General features: G+C 38.4%; 1 long non-coding RNA gene across 1 annotated transcript in view; it reads right to left on the bottom strand.

Moving 5' to 3' along the window:
• Positions 1–11,227: 11,227 nt before the first annotated feature.
• LOC306660926 overlaps positions 11,228–22,853 on the bottom strand; it is a 37,837-nt gene continuing 26,211 nt past the window's right edge. Inside the window, exons 2-3 of the long non-coding RNA XR_013763793.1 lie at positions 17,663–17,913; positions 11,228–11,485 (exon numbers count right to left, since the gene is read on the bottom strand). This is a non-coding gene — a long non-coding RNA (uncharacterized lncRNA). The remainder of the gene's footprint in view (positions 11,486–17,662; positions 17,914–22,853) is intronic.

Below are 22,853 nucleotides of genomic sequence, written 5' to 3'. Positions count from 1 at the left end.
AAAAAGAAATGATTTTTGTCATCTGTGTTACATGGTTCAGGACCTCTGTCCAGGTTTACTATTTTATAACTTGTCCCTTTCTTTATAAAACGTCTTAGTTGTTCTAATACCTGGTGAAAGAAATCTCAGCATGTGTTGTCACCTTTTCATGTCTATTCTCAAGAATCTATTATTCCATTTGAATATTAAGATTTTCTTATAAAAATATAAAAAAATTAGGATCCCAGATGAACTTTAATCTGTTGCCAATACTTGAGAAAAATTGATTTTAAGTCTTTTCAACCCAAACCAGAAATTGTTTCTCAATCTTTTCATGTAGTCTTTACTGTCCTTCAAAGATATATTAACCTTTTTCATTAAAAATTTGTCTTTTAAGAATTTTAGAGTTTTGTCACCATTCTGAGGGTTTTCCTTTTTCTATGAATGAAACTTAAATAATTTTATTTTTATGAAAGATTTACTTGACAGATAACTTCTGAATTCCTATTTCTATGATATGAAAACCAATTTCTAATACAAAAAAAGTCATTGAATGTTGTGTACTCAGTACAGCAGACACCACACTGAATTGTTCCAGATTCACTTTAATACCCTGCTAAAGTTCAAAGTCTAGAAAGCTAAAAAGAATGACCTCCTGACATGATTAGGTGTGATTAATTAGAGTATTTTATTTCTATGAATCTTGGCAGGGAGAGATGATTCTTTAGAAGCAATAACATCCTGATTCACCTTTTGCCTTCTAGATGGAGCAGGTGGTATTACAACAGAGACAGGTGTCCAGGACTCAGGCGATCAATAGTAGAAATGGCAGCTTCCTGAGTCATCAACTTCTTGCAGTGCATTAGCAGGATTTTCCCAGCTGAGACAAAGGCCAATACATTCTCAGTGCGAGGATTTTCACCCTGGAATCTGAAAAGAGAGTCTCTTCTTTTAACACTTCTCACAATTATTATTTAACAAAATATTCACTTTTAAATAGATTTTTCTTAAAGTAGATTATATTGTCCACAAGTAAACATTGGTAGACACGCTATCCACATCATGATATTCTTTTAAAGTCTTATTAGTCCATATGATTTTGTTTTTAGAGTCTTTTGGATTTTCTAGGCAAATAAACATATCAATATCACATGTGTATTTTACTCTTGTTTTCTGGTATTCATACAGTAATTTCATTTTTATTGCTGTGTTTAAAATTCAGCCACTCATAACAACAACTAAAAATGGCTATAAAAAAGATGAGAAATAAGCGCATTAGAAGAGACTCTCACGTGGAGGAGAGAAATAGGAGTAGACTGTGGGTTTAGAAGAAAATGAGTCAATGGGGCCTTTTAATAAATGACAATAATGTGCTATTAGCTAGGACATTTTGTTTAACTCAATGCTCTGTGTATGAGTTATAATTAAATCCACCACTCAATATATATTGTCAAATCAAATGTTGCATCAGAGCTAAAGAGGTAAGGAAGACTTTAAAGACTATTGTAATGGAGAAGAGAGACTGAACTCAACTCCACTGAAACAAGGCATGGGAATTTTTGAGCACTGATGTTAGTAGAAAAGTCCTGGAGGACATTATCAGGGAGGTCAATCAATGGGAGGTGTCCAGCACAATGAGTTATTTCTGAGTTTTCAGATGTTTTTCTCTGTGATTTGGCCATCTGTGCTTGCTAATTGGGATCTGTTTAAGTTAGGCTCCTATCCTCCCACAGAGACTGAGAGATAGGGATGGTTTCTCCTTTGATGTTTGCATTTCAAAGGGATGGTTTCCAGGTCCTTGAGAAAGACACTCCTGGGTTGTAAAACTGACAAGAGGCTAGGGGAATATTTACATGCATTTCAAAAAGGCAGAGAAATAATTTATCAATTTTCTTAAGTAAATGCTCTAAGAAAACAGTGATCAATGGTCTGTACTCAACTGTTTTTTAAAGTTAAACTAAGAGGAATGTAAAGTCTTGGTCAATATATACATATAAGAACATTTCTAAGATAATGGGATCAAAACAAGTATCTAGTTGGACTCTAAGGAATTCAAAGCGTTTTCTCAACTGTCTCCTAGGCTTGCAGGCTCAGAGGTCCACCCATTGGGCCATATCCAGGTCTAGTTGATTTTCTGAATGTTTCTGAGAAGTCTTTATTTGAATAACCTGTGGGCAAAATATTTACAACAATGACAAGAGTGGGGAGGGAAAAAACTGCGAGATGTTATTTGAGATAGTCTAAACAATTGCTCACATATTAATATATTGAGAATCAGTGCTACTCAAAATTGTTTCCTCCTTCCTTCCTTCCTTCCTTCCTTCCTTCCTTCCTTCCTTCCTTCCTTCCTTCCTTCCTTCCTTCCTCCCTCCCTCCCTCCCTCCCTCCCTCCCTCCCTCCCTTCCTTCCTTCCTTTTCTTTTTTTCTTTTCAGATCCAGAGCATGCAAAGCTTAGAAGAAACTAGAAAAAGTTTTGAGATCTTAGCCTGGAAGTTTCCTGGCACACTGCCTTGGCCTGTTTTGTGTTGCTATATCAGACTATTTGAGACTTAATAATTTATAAAGGAAAGACTACATAGGCTCACAGTTCTGGAGGCTGGGAAGTCCATAGCATGGTTTTGGCATCTGCTTGGCTTCTCATGCTGCTTCAACTCGTGCAGGAAAGTGGAAGGGCAGGTGGGTGTGTGCAAAAGAGACAAAACAGGAGGAGCAGCGTCCCTTTATAGTAAATCATTCTTGTAGTCATTATGGGCTGATTTGAAAATTAAGCCAGGCTGGCCCCATTTTGTTCAGGCATCTCACCCTGTGTAAAATCGCCCCCCCCCCTTTCCTCAAGAGCCCACTCCCATAGAAGCTCACACCTCTACCCTCAACCACTTGCATCCTGACCACAACGTCTTTGAACTATGGAGCTAGTGCAAGCTTGCCTTCCTATGTACAAAGGTGCAATTTCTGAGAATGTTCTTTCCACTTTATGAAATGTATCTTGTGATGATAACTGCCTCTCCCACCCCCCACTTTGTGGTTTTTTAGTTCTTATGCTGCTTTTCACTCCCAATCATTGTTGAGAGCTGTAGAACTATCTGGTTTCTGCTTCCTCAACCCTGGCCAGAATAAATTCTTTGTCTTTGCTGCAAAAGGATCCAGAGTTTTTATTTGGGATATGGGAATGGGACCTTAACATAGCAACTAATCCCATCGTGTGAGAGCTGAACTTACTCACTACTGGGAGAATTAACCCAGCTATTTATCCCAGTGAGAGGCATTCATCCACCATGAGGGCTCCGTCCCATGACTCAAACAACCTCCCTCTCGGCCCCAGTTCCCAACACTACATCATCGAGGAATTAAGGTTCTAACACACGAACTTTCGAGGTACACACTCAAGCCATAGCACACGTGAACTAATATATTTGTATTTTCTACTACTGGTATAACCGAAAGCTCAGTCCTTGTCCCTGATGCCAATTCAATAATGAGGACACAGTTTCTAGAAAAAGCAAAAGGAAGTTTTATTGCTTTGCTAGCAAAGGAGAAAACACAGGGGACTCCTGTCCCAAAGGCTGTGATTTTGCCCATCAGGAGGAACAGGGGGATTTTAAAGGAGCTCTTCAAAGGCTACATCCCAGTGTGCCCTCATCGGGGGTCTCAGGGTGACTGGATGGTGTGTTAACACTCCCTTGTTAATTTTTTTTTATTCATTTTTATTGTAAACAAATGGGATGCATCTTATTTCTCTGTTTCTACATGAAGTAGCAGCATACCATTTGTGTAATCATACATTTACATAGGGCAATAGTTTTTGATTCATTCTGTTATTTTTTTATTCCCCCCACCCCTCCCACCCCTTTTATCCCTCTATTCAGTCCTTCCTTCCTCCATTCTTGCCCACCTCCCACCCTGCATTATGTGTCATCATCCGCTTATCAGCGAGTTCATTCGTCCTTTAGTTTTTTGAGATTGGCTTATCTCACTTAGCATGATATTCTCCAACTCCATCAATTAACCTACAAATAACATAATTTTATTATGTTTTATGGCTGAGTAATATTCCATTGTATATATATATACCACAGTTTCTTTATCCATTCATCAATTGAAGGGCATCTAGGTTGGTTCCACAATCTGGCTATTGTGAATTGAGCAGCTATGAACATTAATGTGGCTGTATCTCTGTAGCATGCTGATTTTAAGTCCTTTGGATATAGGCCAAGGAGTGGGACAGCTGGGTCAAATGGTGGTTCCATTCCAAGTTTTCTAAGGAATCTCCACACTGCTTTCCAGAGTGGCTGCACTAATTTGCAACCCTACCAGCAATGTGTGAGTGTACCTTTTCCCCCACATCCTCACCAACACCTATTGTTGCTTGTATTCTTGATAACAGACATTCTAATTGGGATGAGATGAAATCTTAGGGTAGTTTTGATTTACATTGCTCTTTTTACTAGAGATGTTGAACATTTTTTCATGTATCTGTTGATTGCTTGTAAATCTTCTGTGAAGTGTCTGCTCAGTTACTTAGCCCACTTATTGATTGGGTTATTTGCAATCTTGGGGTAAATTTTTTTGAGTTCTTTATAAATTCTGGAGATTAGTGCTGTATCTGAAGTGCGTGTGGTAAAGATTTTCTCCCACTCTGTAGGCTCTCTCTTCACATTGTTGATTGTTTCCCTTGCTGAGAAAAAGCTTTTTAATTTGAATCTATCCCAATTATTGATTCCTACTTTTATTTCTTGTGCTTTGGGAGTCCTGTTAAGGAAGTCTAATCCTAAGCCAACATGATGAAGATTTGGACCTACTTTTTCTTCTATAAGATACAGGGTCTCTGGTCTGATTCCAAGGTCCTTGATCCATTGTGAGTTGATTTTTGTGCAGGGTGAGAGACAGGGGTTTAATTTCATTTTGCTGCATGTGGATTTCCAGTTTTCCTAGCACATTTGTTGAAGAGTCTATTTCATTTTGCTGCATGTGGATTTCCAGTTTTCCCAGCACCATTTGTTGAAGAGTCTATTTTTTCTCCATTATATGTTTTTGGCACCTTTTTCTAATATAAGATAAGTGTATTTATGTGTAGAACCCTTTCTTTATAGCCTCCAGCTTCACTTACTTTTGGTAGGACTTTCGCAAGTATACATCTTAAGTTATGTCTAAAAAACAAAACAAAACAAAAAAAAAACACTGTTTTTCCTTTTAGTTGTCCATGTAGGACTGTGCTCAGACTACACTCTGTGCCAGGTGTTTAAGACCAAGCTGGTCAAAACTGACCTTATTCCTATCTATGTAAGCTCAGGTGGGCTCGGTGGCAGGATCAAATGTAAACTCGGTGGGCTTGGCGGGCACAGTTAGCAGCCAAATAAAATGGGACAGAAAGTGGCGAAGCAAGCTTTGTTGGAATTTGGCTCTTGGATGAAATTCCCAGACCCCCGGGGTATAGGGACCAGAGTAAATCGCACGTGGCCCTGGCTGCCCAGGGTTTTTATAGACTGGGATGAGATGGGGTCCTGTTGAGTGACAGGTGGGTGAAGGGTCAGTGGAACTTTCCATCCACCTTGCTGTGAACTTTCTGGTCACCTTTGGTGGGCTGGTCTTTGTTCTGGCTGCTCAGCTTTGCCCCCTACAGTCGCCTAATTTTTGACCTAACAATCTATTCTTAAGATTCAGCTGATATTCCTCAGAGATCACCTTTGGGGATGTGTGTGAGGCCTCCTGGTTCCTTTATCTTTCCTCTACCAGTGGTACCATATGCCAGGATGGGTCAGGTCAGGGTCTGATGATCATACATGGCTTCTCTTGGAAGCATCAGGGACATTTCTGTCTCCAGTGACCCTCCTCTTCGCATATTGTGCACTATCAGCTGGATTTCTGATCTCTAGGGTCCTCTCAATCTTTCTGACTGGTAGATCAGGTGACTCACAGGAGTTTCGGAGCCCTTTCAGGGGCCCCGTAATTCTCTGTGTGCTAGCTGACCTTAATTAAAGGGGAAGGACCAAATATTAACTACTTCTTCCTTGACCCTTTTACTTCTTTGACTTTGGTCTCCAAGTTTTTGGTTTTAAACATCCAGCAAGACATTTTCACCAGCCTTAAAGAGGGAATAACAGGTTATAACTTCAATATCTATAATTCTACAGTTATTTACCCCTTCTATTTAATTGGGGTCCAAGAAACATAATTTTTTTATAATCCCAAATCTTACTTCGTTATATTATATCCCCTATTATTTTGAGATCACTTTAATCTTTACAACAAAAATCAATCTTTTGAGCACAACTTTAAATGAGCTGAAGTCTAGCCTATTTTGGAGCCATTCTAACATGGAGTAAGGTGGGAGGCAGAGCTTTATCTCAGGTAAGGTGAGGCTTTTCACAAATAACAATACAACATTACATCTGAAACATGAATCAAAGAAAAGCTAAGAGAACTTTTCATCCTTTTCTGTGGGAAAGTGGCAAAATGTTTTCATGTTTTACAATATCCACCTTTAAACAGATTCAGGCTCTCATTGTCTTTTAAAAATACACTTAAATTTCTAACCCAGTGTAAAAAGTAACATAAAAGTTTACATATATCTTATTGAAAACAGGTCCAATTACAGAACATGAAATTATATAAATTTCCAATTTAATTTATTATTTCTATATGATTTAAAATTACCATTTTAGACAACTTTATTTTGGAGGACACCAGCTTGGTAAAGTGCTCTTCCAAGTTTTATATTTTAAAATTTGCATACTAGAAGAACATGAGTGTACTCAATATACAAAGAACTAATAGTATCACCATTGCTCAGATGTCCTTATATTAACTAGGTTTAATTTTCACAGTAAAAATTCAGAATCCACAGGTATTTACAGGCTTGCAGAGTTTAGTAGTACTAGCAAAAATCAAGGATAGCCTTAAATTTCTTAGGGAACAGTACTAATAATCAGAATTAGGCTAAGTTAAAGCAGACAGATATGTCAGTTTTTAAATGGCAGTGTTGCCCTTTGATGCCAGATGCAATTATAAAAGAAAGCACATTGCTTAAACTGAAATGAACTTTCATTTTATAAACTTTTACAGAAATTTAGATAAGGCTCAGACAAACATAGTTTCAGGTGTATACATATCTACAGTCACGTATATTTAGGTTATTTGTGAAAATGAAGCCTACTCAAGATCTTAAGTCATCTGTTTCTCTGACAAGGAAAAACCCTAAATGCAATGGACATCACACTTTAATATTTTGTAGCTGTCAAATTTTACACAAATTGGCACTCATCAGTGTGAGATTTTTTAACATGCTGAAGAGGCAGAGTAAGATATCTGGCAAAGCTGACTCATGTACAATTTAAACAACTGTCCAGAGGAGAATGAATGCCTCTTTCTTAAAGGGGTTATTATTATTTTTTCCTGGCGCAATTATTTCGTCCTAAAACAAATCTTGGTTATGATAACATTGATCACCTTTCTCAGGGTCCCTTTGGCCTAAAAGGCCTTACTCACTTCTGGTAGACCTCAAGCAGAGCAGCTTCTGTTTTCTTTTCCTGAAAGGCACTTGCAAATGAAGTTGTTACTTTTTGGGTGAGTATGTTATCTGACATTTCATTTACACAAAAAATTATCTCCCAGAAGAGGGTTCACACAGTCTGGTGTATTTTAAAAAGCTGGGTCTTAAATCTTTTTTCTTCCAGTTTGCACTCAACAGGTTGGAACACAGGTTATTGTCATTTGACCAGACTTCCTTATCATCATCATAATGCCATCAACTTTAAGTGAGTTCCCCACTGTCAATTTTACCCAGAGACTCTCTATATATCTATGTATCTCGGGCACTCTGTCTAGTGAAGGACCATATAGAGATTGTTAGGAACCTCCCTCTTCAGAAATCAGCAGAACCAAGACACCAGTGCTTGAATTCATGGGGACTCAGGGAAGCCTTTGTATTTTAGCTCTGTTGGCAACAGGCAGGGCTGCACCCAGAGGTATCCCTGGTTAAATAGGCAGATCTTAAAAAGGGGAGATTATTTTGCCTCCAGGTTATAATTTAATAATGCTGGAACTCATTGCCCCATTCCTTGTGACTGGCATTTGTCATCTTCCATCCCCATTAAGATAGGAATGAGTATAATGGACCCCAGATAAGATTTTTTCAAACATAAAGGCAATCCTGTGAGACTAAGCATTCCAGTCCACTCCTTTGTCCCAGAGTGGAGGGGAAAATGGATATGGCAGTGGACCCAAATGGAGGTTACAAAAAAAATTCAGATTTAAGGACTAAAGACATAGAGCCAAATAAAAAGTCATGAGCCAATCCAATAGTCTTCATACATTCCCAACATCTGCGCAGCATAGATTCAACAATTAGCCCCAACGCTTTTTTATGTCTGTTCAGCATGGACTCTGAATCAGAAGCCTAAGTCCCTGAACTAGTATACTCAAGTGGAAAAGCTTTCCACCAGTTTTCCCCTCACATTACAAGAAGTTCCATCTTTTTCCCTCTCATTCAAAACTAACTTTTATTTTTTAAAAAAATTTTGTCCTTTGACACCATCTATGGATTTCATTCTTTGAACCCATGAGACAAGAACCCAGAAAGAAAATCAGTGAGGCCTGTAGCTCACATAGATTTCATTTATCTGCAGAAGCAGCAAACTGAGCTCTGTTCTTAAACTCTGATTTTATTCCCATGGGCAGAGAGTGACTGGAAAGCGGGGGAGAGGACAGGTCCTCTTTGCCTATTTCGTTATAGACCAGGCAGCTTTCCTGGGATTTTCTTTTTTTCTCTTTTGTCTCAGGACTGATGTCCCTGACCCACAGCAGGATGATTTGTAGCTGCCTGAGGCCAGGCTGAGAAATAGTACTCAGACTGTCAGTACCGGGTTGAAAAGAAGAAAAAAAATATTTTAAAAAATCCTCCTTTGTTGTCCTGCTATATTCACACATTAAAGGCAGCACCTTTGTGCATCCAACTTAGTTTTTGCCTGTTAAGACTCCTTATTATGTAATTGCATATATACCTGCCCATACAGAATCTTTCACTACCTTATCTCTGACAGACCAACTACCAACTGCAAGATTGTACAGTAATTCGGAAAACCATTCAAAGATCACATCATTACAGAAAAACATCATCTTTTTCTTAGACATGTTAACATCTATAGATGGCCCATTCAGCCAAGATCTTTCCCAAAATGCAATCTATAGGATTAACACAGTATTGCCCATGTCTTAAGGGGCCAGAAACAAATGCAAACAAAAAACATAGAGACAGACAAACAGAGAGGATCCCCAAACCATGACTGGCAGATGGGAACCTTTAAAACAGACCAGATGGGGGAAATTCCCCCAAGTTCCCAACTCCCACTTAACCGTGACTTCTATACCAGCAGCCCACAGATGTCCCCACAAAAAGGAACCAGATATTCCCACAAAGGGGAACCAAATGTGTAGAATCAAGGTCTCAGTGTGCACACCGGGGAGCTTACTGAATGACCAGTGTTTCATGACTTTACTGCATTCTGTTTCCTTTTTCTCAAAGTAGATCAGGATGGAGCAGTCCTTACGGTGCAGGGAAGGAAGGCAGGGGTTCTCTAAAGCAAAGGGGGCTCGGGCAGCTGCTGGTGAAAGAATGGACATTTTTTTAAGCTGTCTGTTTTATCTCAACTCCCTAAGGTTTCCCTCCCAGTAATGGGAACAAAGCCCTTAAAGCTGTTCCAGGAAACAGCCCCAAACAGGGAGTAAAAGAGTAAATTGAGCCAGATAGCCAGATAGTGCTCAAACAGTAGGATTACCAGAAACTATTGACCAGAATCTACACCCTGTTGTAAAACATTGTGAAATATGTTGTATGTTATCAGCAAACCCAGACCCCCTTTGGAATTTCCCAGCGACTTTGTTCCCCTTTTCCCCTTCTGTGTGCGACCCCTCCCGATGTGTGGTTTCTGCCTTTATAAACTTGTAAGATTTTCTGCTAGGGACTCGACTCCTGGACTCCTGCGTGAGTCACGAGTTGGGTCCCAGTGCACTGGAATAAAAGCCTCTTGCGGTTTGCATCAAGTGACGCCTCCTGCGGTTGATTGGGGTTGCCGTCGATCCGTGGGACAGAGTTGGGGTCTCCTTTTTGGGGGTCTTACACTGGGAGTCCGTCAGTCCTTCCCTTTACTTACAGGAATAGCTCCTCTGGTTTGACACGAGGCACACTCACCTGTCTCCTAACTTTCCAGTAGTGAGCTCTCAAAAAGTTCACCTTACATCTTCAGCATGGAAGTACGGTTTCTTGGAGAGCCAGGCCTTCCCAAAAAAGCCAGAACAAGGGCTGCTCTTGGGTTCCATCTAGGTCACCAAATTTGGGACGGAAAGCTTGGTCCTTGTCCCCCGTGCCAATTCAATCACAAGGACACGGTTTTGAGAAAAAGCAAAAAGAAGTTTTATTGCTTTGCTAGCAAAGGAGAAAACACAGGGGACTCCTGTCCCAAAGGCTGTGATTCTGCCCATCACGAGGAAAAGGGGGATTTTAAAGGAGCTCTTCAAAGGCTACATCCCATGTGTGCCCTGACAGGGGGTCTCAGGGCGCCCTGATGGTGTGTTAACATTCCCTTGTTAATTTGGGAGATATCCCCTTCCTAGATCCTCTGGCAGATATCCCTTTCCTGTGGAGCACAGATAACTCAGGGTAATCTTGTTCCCTGCCCCCAGGCTAGGGAGGGGGAGAGGGAGAAGAGGAAAAGGAAAACATGTCCCTTCAAAAAATGAGCCTCAGAGCTGTATTCAGAAGGTGAAGTGGATCACTGTTACACTGGCACCTCCATAGACAGAGTGCTCTTCCTACAGAGATTTGGTTGTTCTTTTCCACCTGCACGATGGTTGTTGAAACATTCATCTGACAGGTCAGAGCACCTGGAGGTGTTCTCCATTGGAGGACAAGAGCCAGCTCCTGGGCTGCTTGTGACTTCCCTTCAAGCCTTCCTCTGGGCGCCTCCCTTGCTCTGTGCTTTAGTCTTTGAGCTCTCCTACGTCTCTGCTGTCCTAGGGCAGTCACCCTGTTCATACCAGACATCTCCACTTCTCCCTCCTTGATCCAATTTGTAGTCCTCTATTTACTAACATTTTCTGATTTGCCCCCAGAATTGATTCTTCTTTTTTTGGTAAAATTTAGAGACTAAAATTAAGGCAATTGATAACATAGAAATGTAATCATAACCAATTGATTAATATAAGCCAAGCAACTGCACATTGGTTACTTAAATAAATTCTTAAAACTATGCAAGAGAGATGCTGTTACATGCCTTTTTATCTTTCTTTCTTTCTTTCTTTTTTTGGACTGGAAAAATTGAGATAAGAAAAGCTTAATTTTTTCCCAAAGATCATAGAGCTAGTAAGGAAACTCCTAGAACTTGATTCTAATCTGTTTTCAAGGCCACCTTTTTTTCACAGGTCTTGCTTTCTTCCTTGGCCTCTGAAACAGTCTCCATTTCTTTAGGTCTGTGAATCTTCAGAGAAGCTGAGATTAGAGTTGTGGCACAGTCTGAAAAGGATAGCAGAAAGGACATCACAAAGATATTTCGAGTTCCTTATGACTCACTAGATCATTAACCAACATCCCACGCCTACCAACTGCACAGCAATAATTTTCTGGTGTTCTGATAACTTCCAATTCTGTTCACCTATCAGGACTGTGGGTTACAGAAAATGAAAATGATGCAAGATTCAGTTATTTTCTGGGCAAAATTCTATATAAAAAACTTTGTCTCCAATGTCTTCCTATCTCTGCTTTTGTTTTTCTTCGTGCCAGATTAGTACATTCCCATAAAACCAGGGATTTCATGCCAGAATAAGCCCTAAATTACTCTCTACAGTCAATGAAAGCTCATGTGTCTTCCAAGAACAATGAAACTCTGATCTCTGCCAGGTCATCAAATCTCTATTTCAAATACTTCTTTATACCTCATTTTGCAAGGAGCTGTTCTCAAGAATCACATCTTTCAGGCAGGTTCTAGCAAAATGTCAGTGATTTGTTACTGTGAGCTATCTGCTATTACCATGTTCCTTGATTCCCAGAGTTTTTTATATTTTAACTTTGCACACACAGTCTGAAGATGTAAGCCTTGAATTAAGAAATTAAAGGCAGTTGCTGCAGGAAGAAGAAAGTGAATGTTTTGTTTTAGGGAGATTATTCATAATCCTTTCAATAGCCCTAAAATAAAAACCTGCTGCTTCAGGATACAAGATCAACACTCTTAAATCAATAGCATGTCTATATTCCACCAGTGATTCAGCTGAGAAAGAAATCAGGGAAACCATCCTCTTCACAATATCCCCCTAAAGTAGAATATCTGAGAATTAATCTAATGCAGTGAAAGATGTCTGCAATGAAAACTATAGAACACTGAAGAAAGAAATTGAAGAACTTAGAATATGGAAAGGCCTCCCATGTTTTTGGATAGTCAGAATTAATATTGTCAGAAAGGCGGTACTACCAAAAGCAATATACAAACCCCCATCAAAATATCAATGACGTTCTTCACAGAACTAGAAAAAATAGTCCTTAAATTCAATTGGAAGAATAGGAGACCCAAAACAGCTAAAGGAATTTTGAATAAGTAAAGGGACACAGGAAGACATCACAATACCTGATCTCAAATTATACTACAGAGCTATAGTAACAAAAACAGCATGATATTGGCATCAAAGTAGACATTAAGACCAATAAAATAGAGAAAACAGAGACAAAGTCACATACTTACAGCCTGATACTTGACAAAGATGCCAAAATATATGTTGGAGAAAAGATAGCCTTTTAAACAAATGGTGCTGGGAAAACTGGATTTCTATGTGCAGAAGAATGAAATTAGGTCCCTATATTTCACACTGCAAAAAAAGTCAAACCAAAATGGATCAATGACTTAGGAATTAGATCAGCATACTATAATGATATAACAACTACAATGTTTATAGCAGCACAATTCACAATAGCCAAATTATGGAATCCACCCAGATGCCCATCAATAGATGAATGAATTAAGAAAATGCGGTCTATATACACAATGCAGTTTTACTCAGTCATAAAGAATGAAATATGGTATTTGCTCATAAATGGATGGAAATGGAGAAAATCATGCTAAGTAAAATAAACCAGACTCAGAAAGTTAAGGATTGAATGTTTTCCTTCATATATGGAAGATAGAGCAAAATAAGGGAAGGAGGTAGTTGGGGATGAGATATCATAAAGATATCAGAAAGGTTAATGGAGTAAAAGTAGGAGAATGAGAGGGGGAAAGGGAAAGAAATGTGATATGAATCTACCATTCATGTTGCATACACATATAAATGTACCAAAGGGAATCTTTTCTTTATGTATATGAAGAAAGTACCAATCAAAAATAAATATATACAGGAGTGAAAGGCAGATCAGTGGAGTAGAGAGAAAAGGAGAGAGAGAAGGACAGGAGAGAGAAGGGGAAAAGGGGATTGAAATGTAATTCCTTATATGTAATAATTATGTCAAAAGGAACCCAGATACTACGTATAAATATAATGCTCTAATAAAAGTTATTTTTTAAAAAACCTGGTGTCTTATTTATAGATGTCAAGTCTCTGGACTGGTGACATTAGTGCTTGGCACAATTTGTGAGAAAATAACCTAGCAATATTTTTTTTCCGGTTTGGAGACTTCAGTATGAGATTGGAAATCTCACGGTTTACACTTACTTGTAGGAGTAAGGCCACATTTAGAGGTTAGGAGGAGAAGGAAAGTGTTATTTGTGTCGTCCCTTGCAATTTAGCAAGGACTTAAGCAACTTAGCAAGATCCTGTCGCAAAAACAAAAACAAACAAAAAACCAAAAATGACTGGGAATGTGACTCAGTTGGAAAGCATCCTTGGGTTAAATCCCCAATACCCACCCCTCAAAAAAAAAAAAAAAACAAACAAACAAAAAAAACAATTAACTTGCTGCTCTATGGAGAAGTAATCATAAAAGGACATGAGAATTGGGATAATGCTTAGGAGCTATTGCAGGACCCCTGGTGGAATATGATCGTCTTTTTTACTAAGGTTGCTCAGAGAGAAGGAAAAGAGTAGAGAAATATGGGAGATATTTAAGTATTAGAGGTCTTGCTGCTGCATTACATGTGGACTGAAAAAGAAGGAGAAGGCTCAAGCCTAAGTCTTAGATTTTAACTTAAGTAACTGAGTAGATGATAATCCATCATTTACTGAAATCAGGATGATTGAGAAATGCACCAGGAGGGTGAAAATTGAGGGTTTTTTCCTGATTATTTGACTGCTTAGTTACATTTTTACAAAACTGCTTTAAGATGCTTTTTAAACATTGAAGTGCAATGTCCAGTTATATATAGTATTTTAAAGTTCTAGGGAATGACCAAGGCTAATATTTGGTTAGACGTAGCATTTGGAGCTGTAGGATGGCATCTAAGGAAATTGCAGTGGGAGTCCTGGCCATGAACTTCAGAGCACGCCAACACTTCTGGTTCAAGCTAAAAACGATCTGCAAGGGAAACTGAGCAGCATCCACTGACCAAGAAGAAGAATCAGAAAATTCTGTATCACAAAAGCCAAGAAAAGTGCTTCAAGGAGACTAGGGAGGTTATCTGTGTTAAGTGCTAATGAGAATTCAAGTAAAGAAAGAACGGAAAAGTTACCATTGGATTTTTAAATCATTGGATCCGGAAGTAGTTGAAAACATTGATGAGAGACATTTCAGCTTGCTGGGGTAATTGAGGAGAGAATGGTATGTGAAAATGTAGAAAGAACAACCACAGATAACTTTATTGAGAAGTGTTGGTGTGAAGGAGATTGGGAAAGTAAAGCAGTGAGTTTAGAGGATATGGAATCAAGTGGAGTTCTTAGTTTTGTTTTTTTTTAATTCAAATTTTTATTTTTACAGACTGCATTTTGATTCATTGAACATAAATGGGGTACAAGTTTTCATATCTATGGCTGTACACAATGTAGATTCACACCATTCATGTAATCATACATATACATAGGGTAATACGTCTTATTCTACCCTTCCCTCCCCCCTCCCACCCCATTTTCCTCTACACCATCCAAAGTTTCTTTACTCTTCTCTCTGCCCCCCCCCCCCTTGTTATGTATCATCATCCACTTATCAGAGAAAACATTCGGCCTTTGGTTTTTGGGTTTGGCCTATTTCACTAAGCATGATATTCTCCAACTTCATCCATTTACCAGCAAATGCCATAATTTTATTCTTCCTTATGGCTGAGTAATATTCCATTGTGTATATATACCACAGATTCTTTATCCATCCATCAATTGAAGGACATCTAGGGTGGTTCCACAATCTGGCTATTGTGAATTGAGCAGCTATGAACATTGATGTGGCTGTATCTCTGTAGTATGCTGATTTTAAGTCCTTTGGGTATAGGCCAAGGAGTGGGATAGCTGGGTCAAATGGTGGGTCCATTCCAAGTTTTCTGAGGAATCTCCATACTGCTTTCCAGAGTTGCAACTCCACCAGCAATGTATGAGTGTGCCTTTTCTCCTACATCCATGCCAACACTTATTATTGCTTGTGTTCTTGATAATAGCCATTCTAATTGGAGTTAGATGAAATCTTAGGGTGGTTTTAATTTGCATTTCTCTAATTACTAGAGATGATGAGCACTTTTTCATATATTTGTTGATCACCTGTATATCATCTGTGAGGTGTCGGCCCAGTTCCCTAGCCCATTTATCGATTGGGTTCTTTGTATTTTTGGTGTAAAGTTTTGTAAGTTCTTTAAAATTTTGGAGATTAGTGCTCTGTCTGAAGTGTGTGTGGAAAAGATTTTATTCCGCTCTATAGGCTCTCTTTTCACATTATTGATTGTTTATTACTGAGAAAAAACCTTTTAGTTTGAATCTGTCCCATTTATTGAGTCTTGCTTTTATTTCTTGCACTATGGGAACCTTGATAAGGAAGTCTGTTCCTAAGCCAACATGATAGAGATTCATGCCTACTTTTTCTTCTGTTTGGTGAAAGGTCTCAGGACTAATTCCTAGATCCTTGATCCATGTTGAGTTGAGTTTTGTACAGGGTGAGAGATGGGGGTTTAATTTCATTTTATTGCATGTGGATATCCAGTTTTACCAGCACCATTTGTTGAAGAGGTTTTGTTTGTTTTTAAGGTCAGAAATATTAAAGCTGTTTGGGTGTTCATGGAAATAGTCACAAAGGTAATATAACATCAGGATTTTAGGTAGGATGGGGACAAACAAACTTGAAATCACAACAGCTGATAGAAAACAGTTGAAAACATTCAGAAACTGGGGGAACTCTTATGGGAGTTGCTGTACAAGGCTTATGTATTAGGGTGGAGATCAAAATAAATTGTACATTTAATCCTTTGTTCCTTTGAGCCATGGGGCTCTGTGACTCTAGCAGTAAGGCTTGTCTGTTCGTATGTGAGAGAGAGTGTGGGTGTGAGAAGGTGTGTAGTGTGGATCAGACCCTGCCAAACCTGAGGAAAGTCCAAGACTCGTCTCTGGCTAGCAGAAGAGTTTGCAAGGATACTCTTTCCCTAGACCACAACAGTTGCAGGAATAAATGCTCATCCCCAGAACCCAGATAACTGCTTTCACTGCTAATTCCTACATTGCCAGCTATTGTAGGGACTTCATTATTCACTCATCTCCATGGGCAAGCCTGGTACATTTCCCAAAAAAGGAAAAGACTAGGAAAAAACAATAAAAGCCATACAAACTGTCCAGAAGCTCCTCGGATTCAAAAGAAGTAAAGGAGAAAAAAGAAAAAGAAGACAGACAAAACCCCTCAACAAAGTGGAATCCATGCATGCCAACATTTTAGGCCTTATCCAAAACTAAACATGAATTGACTACTGATTAACTGCATTCACCCTACAGTTTTCAATTATTAACTGCATTAACCATACAGCTTCAGCTGAATTCTTGAAGCATCCTACATTGTTTTCTCTTTAAGTGAGGCAGCAGGCAGAAACTCAGGTGTCCAGAGTCCTCCTCAGTCCTTTCTGAAGTGTCAGTAAGGAATTGGAGCCCGCAACTGTCCCACACTTGTGCAACCTTCTGTTTCCAGTAGAGAGAACTGAGCTCAGAGAGCGAAAGCTGAGGGCTGGGGGGTAGCTCATGGGAGAATGCCGTGTGCTTAGCATGCATGAGGCCCTGGGTTTGATCCACAGCACCAAAATAAAACAAGAACAGGAAGAAGCAGAAAGCAGCTTGCCAAATTTACAAAAGTAGGTCATGACAAACTGGGATATTTTAGGAAGTTGAAGAGTTTGACAATCCATCTGCACAATTTGTCCTTTTCCTTCATTTATCAGAGTCTAGATAAAAGTCTACAGTTCCTTTGGGACTGTATGAAAAGGACAGCTACAGCTGCAGGGTGGGAAGCTGCATGAAAGTTTAGGGTGAATTCAATCCTGAAATATGGGTGACAGCGAGTTTGGAGTATTCTCATTTTCCCTCAGTGGGGGATTTCCTAACTAAATGCCAAGCTCTGAGGCTGAAATTAATTTGAGGGGTCTTTTAGTTCAAGGTTCCATTTTTAATCAATGCCAAATCTGTAGAAAGCACACCCTAATTGTGCAACTACTTAGAAGTTTTCAGAGAAAACTATTCACATTCTTGTCATGAAACAAGATTTTTAAAAGTTTTCATTATCTAAAAGCCCAAATGCCAGGTGTCTACAAAGACTTACTCAGGAAGTCCACAAAGTCTGCAACTAGAGCAAGAGATGAAGGAGAAGAACATCTTTGATACGCCTTTCTTCCCACTCCACAGGAGCGCAGCACGCTTCACTTCAAGACACTCTCTTCTCTTCAAAAGCTTCTCTTCTGCCTTCTCTTCCATAGATCTTTCAAAGCAGAGAAACACCAGTCTCCAACTTTCCCAGTGGCCTCTTCCTCCAGACAAATCCCTTAGACCACAGATTTTGGGACAGGACAGCTTCTAGACAGAAAGCAGACAAAAGGCAGAATAACTATTAGAAAAATGAAAAAGCTTGAGTCATTTCTAGTGTCCAGCTGAGCAATTAAGCCTCCTTCCTGAATAAAGGGCTTCTCAGATCAAGTTCAATTTTATCAGTGAGCATACAGGACAGTTAAAGAAAGAGGTGCATATTTTTTATTGGAATTGGGCTTATTTAATTGCTGAGTTTGAGGCAACGACAAAAAAAATCAGGAGATGAATTTTGTATTACTTCCTCCAGAAAGGTATTTTTATTGAAAATATAAAACCCCCTTTTTTTAATGAATATAAAATTTAAAAACTGTCCACTGTGTTACCACTCTAACAACTCAGCTGTTTATTTTTTTATTTTGTTTATATACACCCCCATTGTGAGCACATTTTTATATAATTTAATCAACTTGAACTAATTGTGTTTTATATGTATTTACTAGATAATACAGTGAGAATATTTTCTGTTTTTGTCTCTCCACTATAATTATCATTTTAATCATAATAAAATATTGTCATGTATTTCTACTAAAATGTAGTAGTTATTTTCTAGTTATTAGACTTTTTTGGTTATCTTAGTGTAACTGTTGAAATAATTCTGAACATCATTTTTCACATATAGATTTTTTTCTCTTATTTTGAATCATTTCTTTAGGATAAATTTCTGAAAGAGAGATTTTAAATTTTCTATAGTTTTGTCAAGAATATAAGTAACAACAAATGTTGGTAAGGATGTAGGGGAAAAGGAATGCTCATACATTGCTGGTGGGACTGAAAATTAGTGCAACCTCTCTGGAAAGCAGTATGGAGATTCCTCAAAAAACTAGGAATGGAACTATCATTTAACCCAGTTATCCTACTGTTCAGCATATATCCAAAAGATTTAAAATCAGCATACTACAGTGACACAGCCACATCGATGTTTATAGCAGCTCAATTCACAATAGCTAAGCTATGGAACCAACCTAGATGCCCATCCACAGATGAATGGATGAAGAAATTGTGATATATATATATATATATATATATATATATATAAAATTATCTATATATACATATATGTATATAATTGTGAGATATATAGAGAGAGATATAATGGAATATTGCTCATAAAGAAGAAGAATGACTTTATGACATTTGCCAGTAAATGGATGGATCTGGAAAAAATCATACTAAATGAAATAAGCCAATCCCAAAAAACCAAAGGTCAAATGTTTTCTCTGATATGTGAAAGCTAAACCACAATAAAGCAGGGAGGGAAGAAGAGAAATTCAATAGATTTGACAAAGGGTAATGAAAGGAAAGGAGAGGGGCAGAAATAGGAAAGACAGTAGAATAAATCTAACATAATTTTCTTATGTACACACATGAAATTACCTAAGTGAACCCCACCATCATGCCCCCCGACAAGAATGGGGTTCTAATTAGAATAAGATTATTCTATGCTTGTATAATTTTATCAAAATGGATTCTACTGTTATGTATAATTAAGAAGAACCAATAAAATAAAACATTTATTTGAAAAGTAGAACATTTCCTATTGCCAAAAGTTTTGTACCAAGATAAAAATGCTGTGAACAACATATAAAGACTAATCTTGCTAGCACTGGATATTAAATTTAAAGTAGTTCATTTCCATATAAATAAGTGTAGAACAACATGATCATCTGGTTTTAGTCTGTGAATCTTTGATATAAGTAGAGTGAAAATTTTTCATTATGCTGATAGTCCATGCGTAGGATTTTAGTTTATTCATGCTACCATTTTGGTTTTGCTCCAGGAATTGTGGCAACTATAAATCATTTAGAACCTTTTTCTAAAAGGGACCACCAATTAGTCTTCTGGAATCATTCAATGCTATATGATAAATCCCAAAGGGTAAATTCTGTAGAAATATATTGAAAGAGGGAGACGTGAAAACACTGAGGAGACAATTGAGGATGGGAGAAATCACTGTTTGCCCAGCAGCATGTTTAGACTAAATCCAAGAGTCAACCATGAGCTAATCTAGCTCTTATCAGAAATACAGAGTTAATACACTAATAATGTATGTGTTTTGCAATCATTTTCACTCCATTAAGAACGTGTTACTATTCCTACTTTTTCCAACTGTGTAAAGACCCTCTCTGTGGTGAACTAAGTGACCCAAAACTTTGAAACTAATGTCATGCAAACCCTGGAAGATAACTCAGAAGAGAAAATGAAGATTCAAATTCAGATTTGCCTCCTTGCCCAAAGTCAGACAGCCTGATCAGTAGCAGAGCTAATAATCATGTCAAGGCCCTCTGATTCTTTATATAACTCACCAACCGTGCATTCAAGAGAGCACCAAAGACCTCAAATAGTCCCCTCCTTAGAACAGGCCTTTACTACATGTGTTACTACCACGACCACTTATTGTCTCAATAATGGGATTGCCTATAGATTGTGCCTTCATTCATTCATTCATTCATTTTTTACTTCTTTAATAATCAAAAAATATTTTTACAATTGCATATATGTGGTGCATTAAAGTAGGATAGAATAATTCAAAACTTAGTTTTGTGATGTTTTCATTTATTGACTACATAAACTTTTATTAAGCACCTACTAAATGCCAGGCATTGTACTAAGCTCTGAAGATAAAATAATGAAAACTACAGACATAGTCCCTGCCCTCATGGATCATGCTCAAAACATAGACAGACATGGAACAAATCCATTCAGTCATTTAGTCATCCAACAAATATGTACCAGAACTTTCTACATTCTAGGCATTTTTCTAAGTGCTAGGGACATAACAATGATCAAAGCAAATCTTTGTGCTTACACTGAGGTGTAACTGGATATGAATATATCATAAAATGTCAGATGCTAGTAAGTACTATGAAGACAAAGCAAGGCAATAAGACAGTGGTCGATCACAGGAGATGGGGACAGGTTGAGTGAGAATGTGAAGTCCTCTCTTACATACTCAGAAAATCAGTGTGCAGGATGGATAATAAATCCTTCACCAAGAAGTCCTTGAGATGAGACAGCATAGGTAGGAAAGGGGATCAGATAGGTGGATGGGTTGGGGAGTGATGGAGTTGGTAAGGGGAGTCGCTTCCCCCTTTGGACCTCAGTCTCCTCACCTATAAACAGAGGGCCTTGGGTTCCATGACCTCCAATGCACCCTTCAGGTCAGAGAGACTTGGTTTGTGTTTAACATGATAAAATCATGTGGATCCTTTGTGGGTTTCCCTTCCTCTTTCCCACTAAACTTTTGTGACATATGTAACTCTATCCTAGAGCATTTCTCTTACAAGTGAGCTGTTTCTGGGTAAGTTTCTTAATGACGCTTTGACTCACACATTCAGCCCAAATATCATATCTCTCCTGAATTTCAAGTCTCTCCCTCCCAGTACCTCCTGGATATCTCCTCACTATTCATGGGCTCAACAAACGCGATGAATGCAAACCTGAGGTTACTATCTTCCCCTCACCAGAAACAGAAAACTGAGGATCATTTTTTAATTCACCTCCCTGTCATTTTAAATATCCAATTGATGATAATATCCTTTAGAATTCAACTAAAAAAAAAAAAAGGCCAAATGTTTTCTCTAATAAGTGGATGATGATATATAATGGGGTGGGTGGGGGATGGGGAGTGAGAGAAGAATGGAGGAACTGTAGATTATGTAGAAGGAAATGAGAGGGAGGGGATATGAAAAATGGTGGAATGAGACAGACATCATTACCCTTTGTACATGTATGATTACACAAATGGTGTGAATCTACATCATTTACAACCATAGAAACGAAATGATATACCCCATTTGTGTACAATGAATCAAAATGCAGTCTGTAAGAAATTAAAAATAAATAAATAATTTAAGAAAACAAAGCTAAACTACCATGTGGCATTCAAAAAACTAAATTTCTGAGCAAATGATTGAAAAAAAAATTCAACTCAAATACACTTTTCAAACCTGTGTCCTCTGGTTGGCCCTCACTGCTACAGCCTGTGTTGGCTTATCACCGACTCTGGCCAGGATTATGCTACAATTCGAGTTTTCCTCGCACAGATCAGATATTCTCGTGGATCATGACCTCGTCTCCTTCAAATCTTTGTTCAAGTGATACAGTTTCGGTATCAGGTCAGTTTCTGACCCCTCTATTTTAAATTGCAAACTTCACTGCCCTACTCTACCCCTACATTAATAATCTCCCTTTTCCTGATCAATTATGTTTTATAGCACATAGCACCTTCTCACACATCAGAGTTACTTATTATGCTTATTATATATTTTGCTTTTTCCAACTTCAATGTAAGCTCTGTCAGGACAAAGATTCTAGTCTGCCATTTCAGTGGTGCATACTCAGAGTTTAGAACTATGCCTAACACACAGTAGGTGGTCAGTAAATATTTACTGACTGAATGAACTCATCACCTTGAAGATGCTCCATTGCCTCTAGCTCATCTTTTGCATATCCAAGGAAAATGTTTCTAAACTACCATTCTCATCACGTCACCCCTATACTTGGCATTGTATGCCTCCTTGCGTCACTCCATGTCCACCCACAACAAAGGGACAAAGTTTCTCAGAGAACAACTATTTCATGCCCCCCTACATATGATCACATCATTTGCAATGTCTTCCACACTGTCCACCTAGTGGGATAAATATGAGTCAAAACAAGCTTCAGCTTCACATCTTTTCTGAAAGTTTACCAGATCATTCAGAGATAACTAGTTCATATCTGTGCCACCGCTGTTTCCTGTGCCTTAGGTTATTATAGCCTTTATTTTGTTTCTTTGCATATCCACCTGCCCCTGTTGAATTCTAAGTCTTTTGGGAATCATGTCTCATTCAACTTTTTATCATCGGGGCTTGGAACAGAGCTCAACACTAGGATGCTTATTTGCTGAAAAAGTAAATGGGTATTAAGGAAGCAGTCAGGGAGCAGGG

This window comes from Sciurus vulgaris, assembly GCF_902686455.1.
Source record: "Sciurus vulgaris genome assembly, chromosome: 5".
NCBI lineage: Eukaryota > Metazoa > Chordata > Mammalia > Rodentia > Sciuridae > Sciurus > Sciurus vulgaris.
The sequence above is the reverse complement of the archived record's forward strand: the minus strand, read 5'-3'. Positions and strand labels throughout refer to the sequence as shown.